This window comes from Squalius cephalus (assembly GCF_949319135.1).
Source record: "Squalius cephalus genome assembly, chromosome: 20".
NCBI lineage: Eukaryota > Metazoa > Chordata > Actinopteri > Cypriniformes > Leuciscidae > Squalius > Squalius cephalus.
Genome location: NC_137141.1, coordinates 19,691,525 through 19,712,210, shown reverse-complemented (window position 1 = coordinate 19,712,210; position 20,686 = coordinate 19,691,525).

Here is a 20,686-nt window from a genome sequence, read left to right as displayed (position 1 = left end):
GAGCTTAAACAGCATCAATTTGATAAATATTAGAACCTCAGTGTGTCAGAAATATGGGGGGAACAGAATTCGACGGCAAAAAAAACAGCTGTCAGAATCCGTTCCCCCACTCCCATTATGAGAGGTGTTGATGTAATGGCTTAAAAAATGCTGATTCTATTTTGTGTGTGGATGGAGCTTAACTTGCATCAGTTTAAAGAATATTTTTTTTGCCTTTTATTATGACAGGACAGTATAGTATCAAGAAAGTTCGACGACCCGGGACTTGAACTCGGGTCGCCCAAAGCTAAAAAAAATATATTGCCAGGGCACTGACCACTAGGCTATTGTACCTAGAAATCTGTTGCAATGTCATAAGTATTAGAACCTCATGGTGTAAAAAACATAGGGGGAACAGAATCCGACGGCAAATAGTTCAGCTGTCGAAATCCGTTCCCCCACCCCAATGATGAGAGATGTTGATGTATCGGCTTAAAATATGCTTATTCCTTTCTGTGTGTGGATGGAGCTTAAACAGCATCAATTTGATAAATATTAGAACCTCAGTGTGTCAGAAATATGGGGGGAACAGAATCCGACGGCAAAAAAAACAGCTGTCGGAATCCGTTCCCCCACTCCCATTATGAGAGGTGTTGATGTAATGGCTTAAAAAATGCTGATTCTATTTTGTGTGTGGATGGAGCTTAAATTGCATCAGTTTAAAGAATATATTTTTTTGCCTTTTATTATAATAGGACAGTATAGTATCAAGAAAGTTCGACGACCCGGGACTTGAACTCGGGTCGCCCAAAGCTAAACAAATTTTTTTGCCAGGGCACTGACCACTAGGCTGTTGTGTCTAGAAATCAGCTGCAATGTCATAAGTATTACCTCATGGTGTAAGAAACATAGGGGGAACAGAATCCGACGGCAAAAAAAACAGCTGTCGGAATCCGTTCCCCCACCCCAATGATGAGAGATGTTGATGTATCGCCTTAAAATATGCTTATTCCTTTCTGTGTGTGGATGGAGCTTAAACAGCATCAATTTGATAAATATTAGAACCTCAGTGTGTCAGAAATATGGGGGGAACAGAATCCGACGGCAAAAAAAACAGCTGTCGGAATCCGTTCCCCCACTCCCCATTATGAGAGGTGTTGATGTAATGACTTAAAAAATGCTGATTTTATTTTGTGTGTGGATGGAGCTTAACTTGCATCAGTTTAAAGATTTTTTTTTTGCCTTTTACTATGATAGGACAGCATAGTATCAAGAAAGTTCGACGAGCCGGGACTTGAACTCGGGTCGCCCAAAGCTAAAAAAAAAATATTGCCAGGGCACTAACCACTAGGTTATTGGGTCTAGTAATCAGCTGCAATGTCTTAAGTATTAGAACCTCATGGTGTAAGAAACATAGGGGGAACAGAATCCGACGGCAAATAGTTCAGCAGTCGAAATCCGTTCCCCCACCCCAATGATGAGAGATGTTGATGTATCGGCTTAAAATATGCTTATTCCTTTCTGTGTGTGGATGGAGCTTAAACAGCATCAATTTGATAAATATTAGAACCTCAGTGTGTCAGAAATATGGGGGGAACAGAATCCGACGGCAAAAAAAACAGCTGTCGGAATCCATTCCCCCACTCCCATTATGAGAGGTGTTGATGTAATGGCTTAAAAAATGCTGATTTTATTTTGTGTGTGGATGGAGCTTAACTTGCATCAGTTTAAAGAATATATTTTTTTGCCTTTTATTATGATAGGACAGTATAGTATCAAGAAAGTTCGACGACCCGGGACTTGAACTCGGGTCGCCCAAAGCTAAAAAAAAAATATTGCCAGGGCACTGACCACTAGGCTATTGTGTCTTGAAATCTGCTGCAATGTCATAAGTATTACCTCATGGTGTAAGAAACATAGGGGGAACAGAATCCGACGGCAAAAAAAACAGCTGTCGGAATCCGTTCCCCCACCCCAATGATGAGAGATGTTGATGTATCGGCTTAAAATATGCTTATTCCTTTCTGTGTGTGGATGGAGCTTAAACAGCATCAATTTGATAAATATAGCTGCGAGCAGCGATTACGGGCCCAAGCCGGTGGCACCGCAACCCCGGTGCCTTTAGTTACCTAAAGGCACCGGGGTGGCGGTACCGCCGGCTTTGGCCCTCCATCGCTGCTCGCAGCTATATATATATATATATATATATATATATATATATATATATATATATATATATATATATATATATATATATATATATATATATATATATATATATATATATATATATATATATATATATATACATATATATATACATACATACATACACACACATACATATATATATATATATATATATATATATATATATATATATATATATATATATATATATATATATATATATATATATATATTATTGTTCAAAAGTTTGGGGTCAGTAAGATTTTTAATGTTTTTAGGAGAAGTCTCTTCTGCTCACCAAGGCTGCATTTATTGATTAAAAATACAAACAAAAACAGTAATATTGTGAAATATTATTCCAATTTAAAACAGCTGTTTTCAATTTTTAAATATTTTACATAGTAATTCATTTCTGTGATCAAAGTTGAGTTTTCAGCATCATTACTCCAGTCTTCAGTGTCACATGATCCTTCAGAAATCATACTAATATGATGATTGATGCTCAATAAATATTCATTATTATTTTCAATGTTGAAAACAGTTGTGTACAGATTTTTTTTTTTCAAAATGCTTTGATGAATGTAAAGTTCAAAAGAACAGCATATATTTCAAATATATATATTTTTAACATTATAAATGTCTTTACTGTAACTGTTGATCAGTTTAACTCATCCTTCATAAATAAAAGTACTGATTTATTTTATTTATTTCCCCAAAAAATAAAATTTTAATTATTACTAACCCAAAACTTTTGAGCGGTAGTGTTTAACGTTACAAAAGCTTTAGATTTCAGATAAATGCTGTTCTTTTGAACTTTCTATTCATCAAAGACTGTACACAACTGTTTTCGACATTTAAAATAATAATGAATGTTTCTTGAGTATCAATCATCATATTAGAATAATTTCTGAAGGATCATGTGACAGTGACGACTGGAGTAATGATGCTGAAAACTCAGCTTTGATCACAGGAATAAATAACAGTTTAAAATATATTAAAATAGAAAGCAGCTGTTTTAAATTGGAATAATATTTTACAATATTACTGTTTTTGTTTGTATTTTTAATCAAATAAATGCAGCCTTGGTGAGCAGAAGAAACTTCTCTGTTATGTGCGCGCCACAGACTGCACGCACGTCCGCTTAGAGTTCCGCCTTTTGCCTTCCGTCAATATTACGTTATTAGAAAATATTTTTTTAGAGAATCGATTTTTTGACATTTGTGAATCGATTCAGAATCGTCCACGTCCGCATCGCGATGCATCTAAGAATAAATTTTTTCTCCCACCCCTAGATTTCATACAACAGGTTAATAAACAGTTACAATTAAGTCATTTACATTTTAGATGCAATGTTGACTGTTTTTGTTCTGTTTCAGCAGCGAAAATAGTTAAACAAAGATCACGGCAGAACCATCACGCATCACGTGTTTTCTCATAACTGAACGATTCAGCATTTTTAACGAATCGGTTGACTCAAAGATTGAATGATCAATCCATAAACATCTGTCTTAATCGACTCATTCGAACGAATCGTTTGAACGAATGAATCAATGACTCGCTTATTAAGATGGATGCCTGGCGACACCTAATGGCGGTTTAGTGTTGTTTAAAAGCATCATTCTTTCCCACATGTGTGTGATTTGTGTGTGCAACATTATCATTATTTTTCTTACACTATTATATTAGCGATTTAAAAGCACCCACTCGTGTCACACGTCGATTAACCGGTGGGAAAATATCCTCAGACACATCCCTAATACATGTATATTTAAATACTATATTGGCCTACCTGGTAAAAAGTTTTATATACTATTTTGATGTCCTTTTGGACACAAGAGGGCAGTATAGCCCTATGTTTGCTTTTTTGTTGAACCAAATAGCACTAAATAGCCTGTTTTAACTTTTTCATTCTTCTTGAATTGCAAAAACAGAATAAAATGGGTTTAGTTGTGATATTTGTATACTTTTATATAGAAATAAATGGTATATAATTACATTTTTAGAAGATTTTTAGTGTTTCCTTTTTGGACATTATTTAATCCCTCGCCATAGCAAAACCGTTTGAGATATTTATTATCCGTTCACAATTTAGCATATTTAATGTAGTTTCATCATGTTGAAAAAGTTTGGTACGAATAAAATAAATAGTTTAAGAGGAGTGGCTAAAAATTCAGAGGCTGATTTTGCAAAAAAATCCACATTCAGACCAAAATATCTGACTTCCTGATGGCCAGAGCTATTGAATGTAAATTAGAAAGTTGTCCGGCTTGATGAGAACAATATACAAACTATTTTTTCTTTACTGTAGTTAAAACTAACCCCCCCACTTTTGTCAAAAGCATGTTGAAAGTGACACACTTCCTGCTGCCAGTTGGTGGCGCTATAACTTTGACTCACAATAGCTACATCCATCTGATCGGCCTCTTACCACGAACACACTGCTGAAGTTTCATCAAGATCAGTTAATGTATGCAGAAGTTATTCCACTTCCGTGTTTCTCTTTTCTCGCCATAAATTCGATTCCTCGCCACAGCCAAACCGTTCGAGATATCAAAAATCCGTCCGCAATTTAGCATCCTCAATGTCTTGACTACATCCACACCGAGTTTGAAGGGGGCACGGTGAATTTTCTAGGAGGAGTATTTCACATTCCACAGCAAGCGTTTTCCAAACAACCCATAATAGCTGACTTCCTGTTGGGCTGGCGTAAAACTTGACCGGGGTAAAGTTGTTCGGCCCGATGAGATCTATATGTGTACCGAGTTTCATATTAATTCATGCGAGCGTGTTTGATATATGGATCAAGTTTTAGAACCCCGTTCAAGGGGGCGCTGTTGAGCCCCCCAGCCACGCCCGGGTCCCAGCTTCAGCCCGGCCCTGATGGCCGTGGGTTCTGACCTGTGTGCAAAGTTTCAAGAGTTTTTGAGCACGTTAAGGACCCCAAAAGCCCCTGAAACCTTGATTAACAATATAAAAGCAATAGTCAAATCCCCCCCTCCCCTCACACACACACAGACACAGAGAGGGAGAGAAAATTCTTCAGAAAATCCACATTCAAACCAAAATATCTCTCTTCCTGTTGGTCAGAGATGGTTCATGTAAATTAGAAAGTTGTCCGTCTTGATGAGAACAATACACATACCAAGTTTTGTTGCTGTTGATAAAACTAACACCCCCACTTATGACTAAAGGTGGCGCTACTGAGCCCCTCACCACGCCCGTTTCTGAAACTTTGCACATGTCTACTGGATAATAAATGTGATGTGTCTGTCGAGTTTCATGCAATTTCAAGTATGTTAAGAGTCTCAAAAGCATAAAAAAAGAATATTAAAGTTTGATGCGTTGCCACGGCAACAGTATCTAAGATATCAATAATCCTTTCACAGGTTTACATCTGCCGTGTGTCTACATTGTACACATAAAGTTTGAAGCAAATCTGGTAAAAATAAGACAGTGATTTCAAAGCATTTTAATAGTGATGTACTTCCTGCTGCCTGTTGGTGGCGCTATAACTTTGACTCACAATAGTCACATCTGTGCGATCGGCCTCTTACAACGAACACACTGCTGAAGTTTCATCAAGATCAGTTAATGTATGCAGAAGTTATAACACACTTCCTGTTTCATTTTTTCGCCATAAATTCGTTTCCTCGCCACGGCCAAACCGTTCGAGATATCAAAAATCCGTCCGCAATTTAGCATCCTCAATGTCTTGACTTCATGCACACCGAGTTTGGAGGCGAATCGATGAATTCCCTAGGAGGAGTACATTAAATTCCACAGCATGCGTTTCCAAACAACCCTAAATAGCCGACTTCCTGTTGGGCTGGCGTAAAACTTAGAGCACGAAAGTTGTTCGGCCCGATGAGTTCTATATGTGTACCGAGTTTCATATTATTACATGCAAGCGTGTCTGATTTATGGACAAGTGTTCGGATCCCGTTCCAGGGGGCGCTGTCGAGCCCCCCTGCCACGCCCGGGTACCAGCTTCAGTCCGGCCCTGATGGCCGCGGGTTCTGACCTGTGTGCAAAATTTCAAGAGTTTTCGAGCATGTTAAGGGCCCCAAAAGTGGCCGAAAGGTTGACAAAATAATAATAATAATAATAATTAAAGCTGCAAGCAGCGATGAAAGGGCCCTCGCACCCGTGCCATCAACACTCGGTGGCTTTAGGAAGGCAGAGCATGGTTGGGAAATGTACATTTAAGGAGGTATATATAGTAAGAGTATGTCAAAGTCAGTTACAAAATGTTTTGTATAATGGTGATAATAGCATGCTTCATGACTCAGCTAAGTGTTGCTAGCATGTTCAGTCTGTTTCTAGCATGCTTAGTACACAATAATTATGTGGTTAGTACTGCATTACTGTGTTAACCATGTCAGTTTCTGTTGCCAGTAGGTGGCGTTATGACTATAACTGAATATGAGCATGGATGTGTGTTCAGGACAGAACTCTTATCAAACATGTGAAGTTTGGTGCAAATTGGACATTGCCTTCTTGAGTAACAACAAAGTCATGTTTCATTGAATTAGCATTCTTTAGAACTTAGCTAAGCATTGTTAGCATGTTTTAACATGTTGCTAGAACGGCATCAACGTGTTAAACATGTCACTTCCTGTTGCCAGTTGGTGGCGCTATTACTATAACTGAACATTCTCATGTAGATGTGTTCAGGCCATGACTCTTATCAAAAGTGTGAAGTTTGGGGCAGATTGGACATTCCATGCCTGAGTTACAGCAAATTCCTATTTAATTGCAATAATAGCATGCTTTAGCACTTGGCTAAGAGTTTGCTAGCATGTTTTAGCATGTTTCTAGTATGTTGTTAGCATGTTTAACACTTGCTGGCACTTTTTTATATGTTATTAGGAGTCCACAACAGTGTTAAACATGTCACTTCCTGTTGCCAGCAGGTGGCGCTATGACTGTAACTGAATATAAGCATGGTCATGTGTTCAGGACAGAACGCTTATCAAAAGTGTGAAGTTTGGGGCAGATTGGACATTCCATGCCTGAGTTACAGCAAATTCATATTTAATTGCAGTAATATCATTCTTTAGCACTTAGCTAAGTGTTTGCTATTATGTTTTAGCATGTCTCTAGTATGTTGGTAGGATGTTTAGCACCTACTGGCATTTTTTTATATGTTATTAGGAGTCAAGAACAGTGTTAAACGTCACTTCCTGTTGCCAGCAGGTGGCGCTATGACTATAACTAAATATGAGCATGGACATGTGTTCAAGAGATAACTCTTATCAAACGTGTGACGTTTGGGGTAGATTGTACATTGCCTTCTTGAGTAACAACAAAGTCCTGTTTCATTGAATTAGCATGCTTTAGCACTTAGCTAAGTATTGCTAGCATGTTTTAATATGTTTCTAGCATGTTTAGAACTCAATGGCATTTTTAACATGTTGCTAGAACGGCATCAACGTGTTAAACATGTCACTTCCTGTTGCCAGTAGGTGGCGCTATTACTATAACTGAATTTGAGCATAGGCATGCGTTCAGGCCATGATTCTTATCAAACATGTGAAGTTTGGGGCAGATTGGACGTTCCATGCCTGAGTTACAGCAAATTCCTATTTAATTGCAGTAATAGCATGCTTTATCACTTAGCTAAGTGTTTGCTAGCATGTTTCTAGTATGTTGCTAACCTGTTTAGCACTTGCTGGCTCTTTTATATATGTTATTAGGAGACCACAACAGTGTTAAACATGTCACTTCCTGTTGACAGCAGGTGGCGCTATTACTATAACTGAATATTCTCATGTAGATGTGTTCAGGCCATGACTCTTATCAAACGTGTGAAGTTTGGGGCAGATTGGACATTCCATGCCTGTGTTACAGCAAATTCCTATTTAATTGCAGCAATAGCATGCTTTAGCACTTAGCTAAGTGTTTGCTAGCATGTTTTAGCATGTTTCTAGTATGTTGTTAGCATGTTTAGCACTTGCTGGCACTTTTTTTATATGTTTTTATATGTCCACAACAGTGTTTAACATGTCACTTCCTGTTGCCAGCAGGTGGCACTATGACTGTAACTGAATATGAGCATGGTCATGTGTTCAGGACAGAACGTTTATTAAAAGTGTGAAGTTTGGCGCATATTGGACATTGCCTTCTTGAGTAACAACAACATCCTGTTTCATTGAATTAGCATGCTTTAGCACTTAGCTAAGTATTGCTAGCATGTTTTAACATGTTTCTAGCATGTTTAGACCTCAATGGCATTTTTAACATGTTGCTAGAATGGCATCAACGTGTTAAACATGACACTTCCTGTTGCCAGTAGGTGGCGCTATTACTATAACTGAATATTATCATGTAGATGTGTTCAGGACAGAACGCTTATCAAAAGTGTGAAGTTTGGGGCAGATTGGACATTCCATGCCTGAGTTACAGCAAATTCCTATTTAATTGCAATAATAGCATGCTTTAGCACTTAGCTAAGAGTTTGCTAGCATGTTTTAGCATGCTTCTAGTATGTTGTTAGCATGTTTCGCACTTGCTGGCACTTTTTTATATGTTATTAGGAGTCCATAACAGTGTTAAACATGTCACTTCCTGTTGCCAGCAGGTGGCGCTATGACTATAACTGAATATGAGCATGGCCATGTGTTCAGGACAGAACTCTTATCAAACGTGTGAAGTTTGGGGGAGATTGGACATTCCATGCCTGAGTTACAGCAACTTCCTGTTTCATGGCGAAACATCGAAATTTGTAAGGCCGCCGAGGACCCGCCCTTCGACGAAAACTCAAGATCTTCGCAATTTAACGTCGCAAAGGCCTTAAGATTACACTCACCAAATTTGAAGATGATCAGATTAAAACTGTAGGAGGAGTTCGTTAAAGTACGAGGCCTGAAAATGGCAAAAACTGCACAAAAATCTGAGAGGAAGTTCAAAATGGCTGACTTCCTGTTGTGTTTAGGGCTATGCTCCAAGAGACTTTTTTGTAGGTATTAGGTCATTACACGTATGTACCGAATTTCGTGCACGTACGTGGAACGTTGCAGGAGGCGCACTCCGTTGAACTTTTATAGGTGGCGCTATCGAGCCATTTTGCCCCGTCCAATTCTGAAACCTATATCAGATGTAAATTTTCGCCAGTTCTGACGCGTGTGCAAAGTTTCGTGAGTTTTCGCGCATGTTTAGGCCCTCAAAAATGCAATTCAATGCGGAGAAGAATAATAATAATAATTAAAGCTGCAAGCAGCGATGAAAGGGGCCCTCGCACCCCTGCCACCGCCACCCGGCACCTTTAGGAAAGGCCTTAAGATTACACTCACCAAATTTGAAGAGGATCAGATCAAAACTGTAGGAGGAGTTTGTTAAAGTACAACATCAGGAAATGGCAAAAACTGCCCAAAATCTGACAGGAAGTTCAAAATAACTGACTTCCTGTTGTGTTTAGGGCTATTCTCCAAGAGACTTTTTTGTAGGTATTGGGTCTTTACATGTGTGTACCAAATTTCATACCTGTACGTGAAACGTCGAGCCGGGGCAAAATGTAGGGGCAATAAGTAAGCCATTTTGCCCCACCCAATTTTTAAAACCACATCACACGTAAATTGTCACCACTTCTGAAGCGTGTGCAAAGTTTCATGATTTTTCGAGCACGTTTTGTATTTGCCACACTTCCTGCTACCAGCAGGTGGCGCTATTGCTATAATCATAATGAGCATTGGCATGTGTTCAGGACAGGACTCTTATCAAACATGTGAAGTTTGGGGCAAATTGAAAATTGTATGCCTGAGTTACTGCAGGCTGTCTGTGGTTGCCTAGCAACATCAGAACTGCAAGCAACATTAATATTGAACTTATCTGATCATGCATATATCACCAAAAGGCCGAAATTGGGTGAACTAGTACAAAAAATGCCCGTGCAAAATCAGTTTTTGTGTGTGTTTTTAGTAATTGTTGGTTTGGTGTGTGCTCATTGTTACAATTACACAGCAAAAGTTCAGTGACATTTTTATTTGTGCATGGTAAAAAGCACACAGTGAACTCCGAGAAAACGCTATGCTTGAGCAAACAGTTTGTGAATAGGCAACTACAAATGATGCCCGTGAAAGAGACTGTGAACGCATTGAATAGGATATGTTTAGTTGGTGAATAGCATAGGCTACTATTACACAGTAGCGACAACGTTAAGCGCACCAGAATGAAATATAATATTCAGAAGTAAACACTAACAGCATAGCTGACTTACAGATTCAGTTTACATCCACAAATGAATAAGCACCTCGATTCAGGGAGCAGTGCAAAGTGCCCGTGCAAAATCAGTTTTTGTGAGCTGATCGCCGTCAAAAAAGTTCAGGAGATATTTCTTGCGATGGCAATATGATCAAAAATAACTTTATATTGATTCAATGGATTAATAGCATTTTGAAAAAAAAAAAAAAAGTCATGAATTTATTGCATTTTTGGGAAAAAATAATCCGTTTTTATAATAAATCTTAAAAAATTCAAATCCAGATTTTGATTTTCAATGTTGTTATAACCTAAAGATGCTATGTGAAAGTTTGAAACAGAAAATAGTGGTTTTCACACATTTAGTGGTTATCTCACATTCGAGAGATATGCGAATAACACACAGACAGACAGACGGACGTTTCTTTAATTTATAGATAGATGGATTTATCACGTTCGGGAACCAAACTATAATATTCAGAAGTAAACAGTGTAGCTGACTGAGTGTTTATGTCAGAATGTTTATTTTTAAACCACAACCTTCTTGGGGCTTCTTTGACCGATACAACTCTCTAATGTCAGAATGTTTATTTTTAAACCACAACCTTCTAAAAATGATATATTTAACGATATCTTTTGCATTTCTCATCCAAACAATGTCAAACTTGGCACTGCACTTACTCGTGCCCGTGGCAAGACACCTGTCGAGTTTGAAATCAATCGGACTAACGGTTTGAGAGATATGCGAGGAACAGACACACACACACACAGACAGACAGACAGACAGACGTTCCTGTAATTTATAGATAGATGTTTGTCAGGCCGCCGAGGGCACACCCTTCGACGAAAACTCTAGATCTTCGCAATTTAACGTCACAAAGGCCTTAAGATTACACTCACCAAATTTGAAGAGGATCAGATCAAATCTGTAGGAGGAGTTCGTTAAAGTACAACATCAGGAAATTACGAAAAATGCCCAAAATCCAGGAGGAAGTTCAAAATAGCTCACTTCCTGTTGTGTTTAGGGCTATGCTCCAAGAGACTTTTCTGTAGGTATTGGGTCATTACATGTATGTACCAAATTTCATACCTGTACGTGAAACCAGGAGCCGGGGCAAAATGTGGGGGCAATAATTTACCGAATTTGCCCCCCCCAATTCTGAAAACCATATCACACGTAAATTTTCACCACTTCTGAAGCGTGTGCAAAGTTTCATGAGTTTTCGAGCATGTTTAGGCCCTCTAAAAAGCGATTCACTTTGGAGAAGAATAATAATAATAAACGGAGCAAAAACAATAGGGTCCTCTCACCATCGGTGCTCGGGCCCTAATTAAAGCTGCAAGCAGCGATGAAAAGGGCCCTCGCACCCCTGCCACCGCCACCCGGCACCTTTAGGAAAGGCCTTAAGATTACACTCACCAAATTTGAAGAGGATCAGATCAAAACTGTAGGAGGAGTTTGTTAAAGTACAACATCAGGAAATGGCAAAAACTGCCCAAAATCTGACAGGAAGTTCAAAATAACTGACTTCCTGTTGTGTTTAGGGCTATGCTCCAAGAGACTTTTTTGTAGGTATTGGGTCCTTACATGTGTGTACCAAATTTCATACCTGTACGTGAAACGTCGAGCCGGGGTAAAATGTAGGGGCAATAAGTAAGCCATTTTGCCCCATCCAATTTTTAAAACCACATCACACGTAAATTGTCACCACTTCTGAAGCGTGTGCAAAGTTTCATGATTTTTCGAGCACGTTTTGTATTTGCCACACTTCCTGCTACCAGCAGGTGGCGCTATTGCTATAATCATAATGAGCATTGGCATGTGTTCAGGACAGGACTCTTATCAAACATGTGAAGTTTGGGGCAGATTGAAAATTGTATGCCTGAGTTACTGCAGGCTGTCTGTGGTTGCCTAGCAACATCAGAACTGCAAGCAACATTAATATTGAACTTATCTGATCATGCATATATCACCAAAAGGCCGAAATTGGGTGAACTAGTGCAAAAAATGCCCGTGCAAAATCAGTTTTTGTGTGTGTTTTTAGTAATTGTTGGTTTGGTGTGTGCTCATTGTTACAATTACACAGCAAAAGTTCAGTGATATTTTTATTTGTGCATGGTAAAAAGCACACAGTGAACTCCGAGAAAACGCTATGCTTGAGCAAACAGTTTGTGAATAGGCAACTACAAATGATGCCCGTGAAAGAGACTGTGAACGCATTGAATAGGATATGTTTAGTTGGTGAATAGCATAGGCTACTATTACACAGTAGCGACAACGTTAAGCGCACCAGAATGAAATATAATATTCAGAAGTAAACACTAACAGCATAGCTGACTTACAGATTCAGTTTACATCCACAAATGAATAAGCACCTCGATTCAGGGAGCAGTGCAAAGTGCCCGTGCAAAATCAGTTTTTGTGAGCTGATCGCCGTCAAAAAAGTTCAGGAGATATTTCTTGCGATGGCAATATGATCAAAAATAACTTTATATTGATTCAATGGATTAATAGCATTTTGAAAAAAAAAAAAAGTCATGAATTTATTGCATTTTTGGGAAAAAATAATCCGTTTTTATAATAAATCTTAAAAAATTCAAATCCAGATTTTGATTTTCAATGTTGTTATAACCTAAAGATGCTATGTGAAAGTTTGAAACAGAAAATAGTGGTTTTCACACATTTAGTGGTTATCTCACATTCGAGAGATATGCGAATAACACACAGACAGACAGACGGACGTTTCTGTAATTTATAGATAGATGGATTTATCACGTTCGGGAACCAAACTATAATATTCAGAAGTAAACAGTGTAGCTGACTGAGTGTTTATGTCAGAATGTTTATTTTTAAACCACAGCCTTCTTGGGGCTTCTTTGACCGATACAACTCTCTAATGTCAGAATGTTTATTTTTAAACCACAACCTTCTAAAAATGATATATTTAACGATATCTTTTGCATTTCTCATCCAAACAATGTCAAACTTGGCACTGCACTTACTCGTGCCCGTGGCGAGACACCTGTCGAGTTTGAAATCAATCGGACTAACGGTTCGAGAGATATGCGAGGAACAGACACACACACACACAGACAGACAGACAGACAGACGTTCCTGTAATTTATAGATAGATGTTTGTCAGGCCGCCGAGGGCACACCCTTCGACGAAAACTCTAGATCTTCGCAATTTAACGTCACAAAGGCCTTAAGATTACACTCACCAAATTTGAAGAGTATCAGATCAAATCTGTAGGAGGAGTTCGTTAAAGTACAACATCAGGAAATTACGAAAAATGCCCAAAATCCAGGAGGAAGTTCAAAATAGCTCACTTCCTGTTGTGTTTAGGGCTATGCTCCAAGAGACTTTTCTGTAGGTATTGGGTCATTACATGTATGTACCAAATTTCATACCTGTACGTGAAACCAGGAGCCGGGGCAAAATGTGGGGGCAATAATTTACCGAATTTGCCCCCCCCAATTCTGAAAACCATATCACACGTAAATTTTCACCACTTCTGAAGCGTGTGCAAAGTTTCATGAGTTTTCGAGCATGTTTAGGCCCTCTAAAAAGCGATTCACTTTGGAGAAGAAGAATAATAATAAACGGAGCAAAAACAATAGGGTCCTCTCACCATCGGTGCTCGGGCCCTAATAATAAACAGAGCAATTCCAAGAGGGTCCTCACACCATCGGTGCTCGGGCCCTAATAATAATAATAATAATAATAATAATCCTACCGAAAACAATAGGGCCTTCGCCCTTTCAGGGCTTGGGCCCTAAATATTAGAACCTCAGTGTGTCAGAAATATGAGGGGAACAGAATCCGACGGCAAAAAAAACAGCTGTCGGAATCCGTTCCCCCACTCCCATTATGAGAGGTGTTGATTTAATGGCTTAAAAAATGCTGATTCTATTTTGTGTGTGGATGGAGCTTAACTTGCATCAGTTTAAAGAATATTTTTTTTGCCTTTTATTATGACAGGACAGTATAGTATCAAGAAAGTTCGACGACCCGGGACTTGAACTCGGGTCGCCCAAAGCTAAAAAAAAAAAATTTGTCAGGGCACTGACCACTAGGCTATTGGGTCTAGTTATTAACTACAATGTCATAAATATTAGAACTTCATGGTGTAAGAAACATAGGGGGAACAGAATCCGACAGCAAATAGTTCAGCTGTCGAAATCCGTTCCCCCACCCCAATGATGAGAGATGTTGATGTATCGGCTTAAAATATGCTTATTCCTTTCTGTGTGTGGATGGAGCTTAAACAGCATCAATTTGATAAATATTAGAACCTCAGTGTGTCAGAAATATGGGGGGAACAGAATCCGACGGCAAAAAAAACAGCTGTCGGAATCCGTTCCCCCACTCCCATTATGAGAGGTGTTGATGTAATGGCTTAAAAAATGCTGATTCTATTTTGTGTGTGGATGGAGCTTAAATTGCATCAGTTTAAAGAATATATTTTTTTGCCTTTTATTATAATAGGACAGTATAGTATCAAGAAAGTTCGACGACCCGGGACTTGAACTCGGGTCGCCCAAAGCTAAAAAATTTTTTTTGCCAGGGCACTGACCACTAGGCTGTTGTGTCTAGAAATCAGCTGCAATGTCATAAGTATTACCTCATGGTGTAAGAAACATAGGGGGAACAGAATCCGACGGCAAAAAAAACAGCTGTCGGAATCCGTTCCCCCACCCCAATGATGAGAGATGTTGATGTATCGGCTTAAAATATGCTTATTCCTTTCTGTGTGTGGATGGAGCTTAAACAGCATCAATTTGATAAATATTAGAACCTCAGTGTGTCAGAAATATGAGGGGAACAGAATCCGACGGCAAAAAAAACAGCTGTCGGAATCCGTTCCCCCACTCCCATTATGAGAGGTGTTGATTTAATGGCTTAAAAAATGCTGATTCTATTTTGTGTGTGGATGGAGCTTAACTTGCATCAGTTTAAAGAATATTTTTTTTCACCTTTTATTATGACAGGACAGTATAGTATCAAGAAAGTTCGACTACCCGGGACTTGAACTCGGGTTGCCCAAAGCTAAAAAAAAAATATTGCCAGGGCACTGACCACTAGGCTATTGAACCTAGAAATCTGCTGCAATGTTATAAGTATTAGAACCTCATGGTGTAAGAAACATGGGGGAACAGAATCCGACAGCAAATAGTTCAGCTGTCGAAATCCGTTCCCCCACCCCAATGATGAGAGATGTTGATGTATCGGCTTAAAATATGCTTATTCCTTTCTGTGTGTGGATGGAGCTTAAACAGCATCAATTTGATAAATATTAGAACCTCAGTGTGTCAGAAATATGGGGGGAACAGAATCCGACGGCAAAAAAAACAGCTGTCGGAATCCGTTCCCCCACTCCCATTATGAGAGGTGTTGATGTAATGGCTTAAAAAATGCTGATTTTATTTTGTGTGTGGATGGAGCTTAACTTGCATCAGTTTAAAGAATATTTTTTTTGCCTTTTATTATGATAGGACAGTATAGTATCAAGAAAGTTAGACGACCCGGGACTTGAACTCGGGTCGCCAGATGCAAAAAAAAAAATATTGCCAGGGCACTGACCACTAGGCTATTGGGTCTAGTAATCAACTGATAAGTCATAAATATTAGAACCTCATAGTGTAAGAAACATAGGGGGAACAGAATCCGACGGCAAATAGTTCAGCTGTCGAAATCCGTTCCCCCACCCCAATGATGAGAGATGTTGATGTATCGGCCCAAAATATGCTTATTCCTTTCTGTGTGTGGATGGAGCTTAAACAGCATCAATTTGATAAATATTTGAACCTCAGTGTGTCAGAAATATGGGGGGAACAGAATCCGACGGCAAAAAAAACAGCTGTCGGAATCCGTTCCCCCACTCCCCATTATGAGAGGTGTTGATGTAATGACTTAAAAAATGCTGATTCTATTTTGTGTGTGGATGGAGCTTAACTTGCATCAGTTTAAAGATTTTTTTTTTGCCTTTTACTATGATAGGACAGCATAGTATCAAGAAAGTTCGACGAGCCGGGACTTGAACTCGGGTCGCCCAAAGCTAAAAAAAAAATATTGCCAGGGCACTAACCACTAGGTTATTGGGTCTAGTAATCAGCTGCAATGTCTTAAGTATTAGAACCTCATGGTGTAAGAAACATAGGGGGAACAGAATCCGACGGCAAATAGTTCAGCAGTCGAAATCCGTTCCCCCATCCCAATGATGAGAGATGTTGATGTATCGGCTTAAAATATGCTTATTCCTTTCTGTGTGTGGATGGAGCTTAAACAGCATCAATTTGATAAATATTAGAACCTCAGTGTGTCAGAAATATGGGGGGAACAGAATCCGACGGCAAAAAAAACAGCTGTCGGAATCCGTTCCCCCACTCCCCATTATGAGAGGTGTTGATGTAATGACTTAAAAAATGCTGATTTTATTTTGTGTGTGGATGGAGCTTAACTTGCATCAGTTTAAAGATTTTTTTTTTGCCTTTTACTATGATAGGACAGCATAGTATCAAGAAAGTTCGACGAGCCGGGACTTGAACTCGGGTCGCCCAAAGCTAAAAAAAAAATATTGCCAGGGCACTAACCACTAGGTTATTGGGTCTAGTAATCAGCTGCAATGTCTTAAGTATTAGAACCTCATGGTGTAAGAAACATAGGGGGAACAGAATCCGACGGCAAATAGTTCAGCAGTCGAAATCCGTTCCCCCACACCAATGATGAGAGATGTTGATGTATCGGCTTAAAATATGCTTATTCCTTTCTGTGTGTGGATGGAGCTTAAACAGCATCAATTTGATAAATATTAGAACCTCAGTGTGTCAGAAATATGGGGGGAACAGAATCCGACGGCAAAAAAAACAGCTGTCGGAATCCATTCCCCCACTCCCATTATGAGAGGTGTTGATGTAATGGCTTAAAAAATGCTGATTTTATTTTGTGTGTGGATGGAGCTTAACTTGCATCAGTTTAAAGAATATATTTTTTTGCCTTTTATTATGATAGGACAGTATAGTATCAAGAAAGTTCGACGACCCGGGACTTGAACTCGGGTCGCCCAAAGCTAAAAAAAAAATATTGCCAGGGCACTGACCACTAGGCTATTGTGTCTTGAAATCTGCTGCAATGTCATAAGTATTACCTCATGGTGTAAGAAACATAGGGGGAACAGAATCCGACGGCAAAAAAAACAGCTGTCGGAATCCGTTCCCCCACCCCAATGATGAGAGATGTTGATGTATCGGCTTAAAATATGCTTATTCCTTTCTGTGTGTGGATGGAGCTTAAACAGCATCAATTTGATAAATATTAGAACCTCAGTGTGTCAGAAATATGAGGGGAACAGAATCCGACGGCAAAAAAAACAGCTGTAGGAATCCGTTCCCCCACTCCCATTATGAGAGGTGTTGATTTAATGGCTTAAAAAATGCTGATTCTATTTTGTGTGTGGATGGAGCTTAACTTGCATCAGTTTAAAGAATATTTTTTTTGCCTTTTATTATGACAGGACAGTATAGTATCAAGAAAGTTCGACGACCCGGGACTTGAACTCGGGTCGCCGAAAGCTTAAAAACTAATATTGCCAGAGCACTGACCACTAGGCTATTGGGTCTAGTAATCAGCTGCAATATCATAAGTATTAGAACCTCATGGTGTAAGAAACATAGGGGGAACAGAATCCGACGGCAAATAGTTCAGCTGTCGAAATCCGTTCCCCCACCCCAATGATTAGAGATGTTGATATATCGGCTTAAAATATGCTTATTCCTTTCTGTGTGTGGATGGAGCTTAAACAGCATACATTTGATAAATATTAGAACCTCAGTGTGTCAGAAATATGGGGGGAACAGAATCCGACGGCAAAAAAACCCAGCTGTCGGAATCCGTTCCCCCACTCCCATTATGAGAGGTGTTGATGTAATGGCTTAAAAAATGCTGATTTTATTTTGTGTGTGGATGGAGCTTAACTTGCATCAGTTTAAAGAATATGTTTTTTTGCCTTTTATTATGATAGGACAGTATAGTAACAAGAAAGTTCGACGACCCGGGACTTGAACTCGGGTCGCCCAAAGTTAAAAAAAAAAAAATTGTCAGGGCACTGACCACTAGGCTATTGAAGCTAGGAATCAGCTGCAATGTCAGAAGTATTAGAACCTCATGGTGTAAGAAACATAGGGGGAACAGAATCCGACGGCAAATAGTTCAGCTGTCGAAATCCGTTCCCCCACCCCAATGATGAGAGATGTTGATGTATCGGCTTAAAATATGCTCATTCCTTTCTGTGTGTGGATGGAGCTTAAACAGCATCAATTTGATAAATATTAGAACCTTAGTGTGTCAGAAATATGAGGGGAACAGAATCCGACGGCAAAAAAAACAGCTGTCGGAATCCGTTCCCCCACTCCCATTATGAGAGGTGTTGATGTAATGGCTTAAAAAATGCTTATTCTATTTTGTGTGTGGATAGAGCTTAATTTGCATCAGTTTAAAGAATATGTTTTTTTGCCTTTTATTATGATAGGACAGTATAGTATCAAGAAAGTTCGACGACCCAGGACTTGAACTCGGGTCGCCAGAAGCTAAAAAAAAAATATTCCCTGGGCACTGACCACTAGGCTATTGAGTCTAGTTATCAATTGATATGTCATAAGTATTAGAACCTCATGGTGTAAGAAGCATAGGGGGAACAGAATCCGACGGCAAATAGTTCAGCTGTCGAAATCCGTTCCCCCAACCCAATGATTAGAGATGTTGATATATCGGCTTAAAATATGCTTATTCCTTTCTGTGTGTGGATGGAGCTTAAACAGCATCAATTTGATAAATATTAGAACCTCAGTGTGTCAGAAATATGGGGGGAACAGAATCCGACGGCAAAAAACCCCAGCTGTCGGAATCCGTTCCCCCACTCCCATTATGAGAGGTGTTGATGTAATGGCTTAAAAAATGCTGATTTTATTTTGTGTGTGGATGGAGCTTAACTTGCATCAGTTTAAAGAATATGTTTTTTTGCCTTTTATTATGATAGGACAGTATAGTATCAAGAAAGTTCGACGACCCGGGACTTTAACTCGGGTCGCCGAAAGCTAAAAAACGAATATTGCCAGAGCACTGACCACTAGGCTATTGGATCTAGTAATCAGCTGCAATATAATAAGTATTAGAACCTCATGGTGTAAGAAACATAGGGGGAACAGAATCCGACGGCAAATAGTTCAGCTGTCGAAATCCGTTCCCCCACCCCAATGATTAGAGATGTTGATATATCGGCTTAAAATATGCTTATTCCTTTCTGTGTGTGGATGGAGCTTAAACAGCATCAATTTGATAAATATTAGAACCTCAGTGTGTCAGAAATATGAGGGGAACAGAATCCGACGGCAAAAAAAAACAGCTGTCGGAATCCGTTCCCCCACTCCCATTATGAGAGGTGTTGATGTAATGGCTTAAAAAATGCTTATTCTATTTTGTGTGTGGATAGAGCTTAACTTGCATCAGTTTAAAGAATATTTTTTTTGCCTTTTATTATGACAGGACAGTATAGTATCAAGAAAGTTCGACGACCCAGGACTTGAACTCGGGTCGCCGAAAGCTAAAAAAAAAAATATTGCCAGAGCACTGACCACTAGGCTATTGGGTCTAGTAATCAGCTGCAATGTCATAAGTATTAGAACCTCATGGTGTAAGAAACATAGGGGGAACAGAATCCGACGGCAAATAGTTCAGCTGTCGAAATCCGTTCCCCCACCCCAATGATTAGAGATGTTGATATATTGGCTTAAAATATGCTTATTCCTTTCTGTGTGTGGATGGAGCTTAAACAGCATAAATTTGATAAATATTAGAACCTCAGTGTGTCAGAAATATGGGGGGAACAGAATCCGACGGCAAAAAAACCCAGCTGTTGGAATCCGTTCCCCCACTCCCATTATGAGAGGTGTTAATGTAATGGCTTAAAAAATGCTGATTTTATTTTGTGTGTGGATGGAGCTTAACTTGCATCAGTTTAAAGAATATGTTTTTTTGCCTTTTATTATGATAGGACAGTATAGTATCAAGAAAGTTCGACGACCCGGGACTTGAACTCGGGTCGCCCAAAGTTAAAAAAAAAATAATTGTCAGGGCACTGACCACTAGGCTATTGGGTCTAGGAATCAGCTGCAATGTTATAAGTATTAGAACCTCATGGTGTAAGAAACATAGGGGGAACAGAATCCGACGGCAAATAGTTCAGCTGTCGAAATCCGTTCCCCCACCCCAATGATGAGAGATGTTGATGTATCGGCTTAAAATATGCTCATTCCTTTCTGTGT